A 5,000-nucleotide genomic window follows, 5' to 3' on the forward strand; every position below is an offset into this window, starting at 1 on the left:
CAGAGAGAGAGAGAGAGAGAGAGAGAGAGAGAGAGAGAGAGGTGGGGAAGGGAGAGAGAGAGAGAAGAGAGAGAGAGAGAGAGAGAGAGAGAGAGAGAGATACATACATAGGCACATAACCGTATAATACAAACCTACATATATGTTGACACAACCATATATTATAGGTACAACCCACATACATATTTGTACATACACACATAACAAACACAATATACAGAGTTGTGTGAGTAAAGACTATATTCCTGTGGCCAAGGACTAGATCGCAGACCCAATCCCATTAAGGCAGAATCGATTGATAATAATATTGTACTATGTACGTATACTGCCGTACTGTAAAGAAAAAAAAAACAGGTATTAAAAATTTTGACCAGAAATCTCGTCCTTCATATTATATAGATCGATTAAAACGACTCTCCTCTTGACAAAAAAAACAAAAAAAAAAACATAAAATCTGAGACTTTGCAAAGTCCCAGGTTGATAGTTTTTATCACGATGAGAGTCATTTTAATCGATCGATATTTGAAGGACGAGTTTTCTGGCCAAAATTTTGAATAAGTGTTTTCCCAGAGCACGCTAGTACCTATAACTAATGGTTTGGTGACCTCGTCGGCCCCCTTTGCAGCGATCACCTCAATCGTCCCTTTGTTGTTATGATCACTGGCTCTCGTTGCTACACAAGCACCCTGTCAAAGACAATCATTATTACCTCCCTTACTTATTTCGATCGACAAGAAAACTGGGATCAATACACGTACTACCTACAGTCTTGTCTGGTCAATAGGGAACAATAAATAGTGTGATGTCAAAATACTGGTTCCTATCTCCTTGAAAGTGTGAAATCACGCCTCTGGAGAACTGGATGCATACACTGTTCATCTTCTGGTTTCGGAGTGATGACATTTTGTTTTCTAATCTAAATAAATGCGAAAGGTTGTAGGTTTGCAATATATATATATATATATATATATATATATATATATATATATATATATATATATATATATATATATATATATACACGATCTTAACACTTGATATCTCCGTAGCCGCTTCCGATCTCTATTTTGCTTTTAGCTGGTCTGCCTCAATTTTTGTCTTGACTTGATTCTGTAAAATTTGCTTTCATGGCTTTGTTTGCTGGAATATTCCTGTCTCTTCTAAGTCTGTAGGCCTACTTCAGATTATCTGAGACTCTTTGGAATAATAGGTGCTGCAAAATATTGTCACTCTACTCTGGTCTCTTCTCGTAGTCGCCTTTCTTTGTCTTTGTCATTCCCGATCCCATGATCAGATCTGATACTGATGGTCGTCGTGGGGACTTGCGTGATGCTGCTTTCATATGCTACTCCTCTCAGTCATTGGCCCTCTCTTGTGCGGCTATGTGGTCTTGTGGAATAACACTCGCCTTTGGATCAGAAGGTCCTGGTTTCGAAGCCCAGATCTGGGCGGTAAATAGTTGTGTCCGTGGAAAAGACTCTTTACTCAAATTCTCTTGCCGTACTTAAGTGGCCGTTGACAACGTTGTCTTTGTCGGAAGAAAATTATGTATCATCATGTCCGTCTTACATGTGAAGTGTTGCTGTTGGCTTGGGATCCCTTATTAAGCGGTTTGAGTACGGTTAGTGAATATTGCGCTATATAAATGCTCAAGTTAGTTATCAGCTTGTATAACTCCAATCTATCGTCATTAGTTTTATCGAAAAATTACACTATCAATTGCTAATAAAATATATCCGACCGTTTTGTTCCTTTATCAATTATTTAGATGTATAAAAAGGCTATCAATGTCGATGTTGATCTGTTGATTGGATGGAGATCGATCGATAATATCAATTGTGTGACGCGGTTGATTAAAGTTCGTTCAGTCATTAAGAATTGGTCTGTTTGAATTGGGCCCAGGATTGATTGGCTGATTGATTGGCTGACTGATTGATAAAATGATTGATAGATTGCTCGATCAAATGATTATTTGATTGATTGTTTAATCAATTAATTTATTGATTGATTGGTTCATTGATTGAATGATTGATTGGTTGATGAAATGATTGATTGATTGTTTGATCAAATAATTGATTGTTTGATTAACTGATTGACTGATTGATCGGCTGTTATCAAATGTTTGATTGATTGATTGTTTAGTTGATTGATTAATAAATTGGCTGGTTCATCAAACGATTGATGATTGATTAATTATTCGATTGATTGATAGATGGGCTCGTTGATCAATTGATTGATTGGACGATTAGTTTATTGATTAATTGATTGGCTGGTTGATCAAATGATTGATTGATTATTATTTACTCGAATGATTGATAAATGCGCCGGTTGATCAAATGATTGGTTTATTGATTGTTTAACTTATTGACTGGTTGACAAAATGACGGATTGACTGATTGATTTGTCAAGTTATTGATTGACTGATTGTCTGATAATTTTATAAAATAGTTGATTGATCGATAAAGGTCATCGTTTCTTTCTCTTCGCAAATCGTATTTCAAATGTAATTATATAAACGAAAGAAGCGATGTTTTAATCCACTCTCTTTTAAAGATTTTATCATTGCTTTCTATCTATTCACAATTGGCTAAATAATAGGTTTCCCACATTGAATGGGGCGGGGAGAGGTGGGGGGAGTAAATGAAATTACATATAAACCAAAGAATCAATGTTTTACTTCCTTCCCTTTAAGATAGTATCATAGTTTTGTATCGATTGACTTAATGGAGGGGAGTAAATGAACTTAACATTTTTAAATTGTCGCAGACATATGCCTTTTTTAAAACTTTATAATTCATAGTCCCATGTATTGACACCAACCACTTTAGCTATCGAATATCAAACACCGTTGATTAGAGCAGTCTGTGTGCGTGTCTTCTTGAAGTGGTTCGAGTTTCCTCTAGGAGATTTTGTATAATGTGGATTAATAAATCGTTAAATGGTTTTATATCGGTTTGTCTTCGAATCTCTCTCTCTCTCTCTCTCTCTCTCTCTCTCTCTCTCTCTCTCTCTCTCTCTCTCTCTCTCTCTCTCTTTCTTTCTTTCTCTCTCTCTCTCTCTCTCTCTCTCTCTCTCTCTCTTAAACACACACACACACACACACACACACACATATTATACTTTTTAACTCACAATGATCACGCAGACACATGCACGCACACATTAATCTAAATACACACACACACACACACACACACACACACACTAAAACAAACAAACATGTTCACACAAACTTGCAACCACTAATTACAAACTGAAAGCCAGATTTTCACCGGCAGACATTTTTGTGGTGTTTTGTTAAATCCATTCAAACACACACACACACATACATACATACATACATACATACATACATACATACATACATACATACATACATACATACATAATTACATACATACATACATACATACACACACACACAAGTGTTCTTACACACCATTCTCTCTCCCACACAAAAACACATGCACTAAACTGTCACACACATACACACACGAGACAATTCTCTCTCTCTCTCTCTCTCTCTCTCTCTCTCTCTCTCTCTCTCTCTCTCTCTCTCTCTCTCTCTCTCTATCTATCTATCTATCTATCTATCTTTCTATCTCTCTTTCCTTTCTCTCTCTCACATATACACTCACAAACACACGACCGATTGTCACACCGACACACATACACACGGGGATTATATATGAAGTGGGGTCCCATAATAACATTACATGTGCCTGTACCTGACCTGTCTGTCATTATCGTAATACTAATACCCGTGTACGGCTCTTTACCATTGATTGGTGAACACATGACACATTATGACTGTGTGGATTTTAACATGTTGAGATTTAAGAGATTGTAAGTAGAGACACCATTAATTATTACACAAATTCATTGATATTATCATTTAGATACATTGACACAACCAACTGTATTATACTCTTCTCGTCCTTTTCATGGTTCGCACTTTAATTGATAGCTGCATGTATGGATGACTGTTTTTAGATTATGATTCAATAATTGGCGTGTACTTTATTTGCAGGTCTGAGAACCTAAATTGTCATGGTCTAATTGCTGTAATTTATATACTCTCTAAACCACGCAAAATAATATTATTGTCCATTGCAATAATGTTCAATCAAGCCAATAATTGCGCTCGGTTATCAGACCTGAAAATATCAGCATGCCGAGTCTGATATTTAAAAAGTATGTATTTAGGTCCCAGTTTTGCGATTTGTTCACAATTCGTCAAAAGTATTTATGACTTAGAAATCGGCAACTCCTATTTTCTTTCTGTTTAAAGATGAAAGCAAAGGTAGAAGAATAAAAATTTCAAATTATGAAGATTGTTTGTCGATACAAAACCTTTTCTCGAAAATTGGAAAATGCATGCGCGTATGTGTAGGGGGGGGGGGGAGTTATTCTGCATTCACAGATACAAATTATATTTAAACAGTGAGTACATCGTAGGACGAATCTTTTTCTTATACTTATCATTGTATTTGATGCCATGTTTTAGCGCTTGCATAATCTAGAAGTGTCACAAGGGCCGTGAAACTGATAAAAACAAAACAAAAATAAAAACAAATTTCCTGTTTCATCTCTTTGACTACACATTTTAAGGAAAAGCCACTGTATTGGTATTAGTCGTCGTTATTCACTTATATTTTCAACTTATTCTTTACAATTGAAATTACTAGATATCTACATGCAACAGTAAATATAATTAAGATTCATTTTTAGCTAGTATATAGATAACCCATCAACCAAGATGTCTGATGTCAACAGGAACCACCCATGTTGTCCAAAGTGAGCAAATCTGGGGTTAATAATCTTGCCCAAGGAAAAAAAATGAAAGTGTCCAAAGCAGGGCTCAACCCCGGGGCATTCCGGGTCACTGTGCAATGCCTTAACCAATCGGCCACTTCGCCCCCCATACATAGATATATTTGTTTCCTAGGGTTTTTTGTTTTGTTTTATGTTCCACCCACTGGCGAATTTCCTGCCCCCCC

The 5,000-nt window shown here is 36.2% G+C and overlaps 1 protein-coding gene across 1 annotated transcript in view; it reads left to right on the top strand.

The window, feature by feature from the left end:
* LOC144963167 (uncharacterized) overlaps positions 1-5,000 on the top strand; it is a 31,220-nt gene that overhangs the window by 15,837 nt on the left and 10,383 nt on the right. The gene's annotated exons all lie outside the window — the stretch shown is intronic.

Source organism: Berghia stephanieae, chromosome 1, assembly GCF_034508935.2.
Source record: "Berghia stephanieae isolate SIO BIC M18660-M18661 chromosome 1, UCSD_Bste_1.3, whole genome shotgun sequence".
NCBI classification, from domain to species: Eukaryota; Metazoa; Mollusca; class Gastropoda; order Nudibranchia; family Aeolidiidae; genus Berghia; species Berghia stephanieae.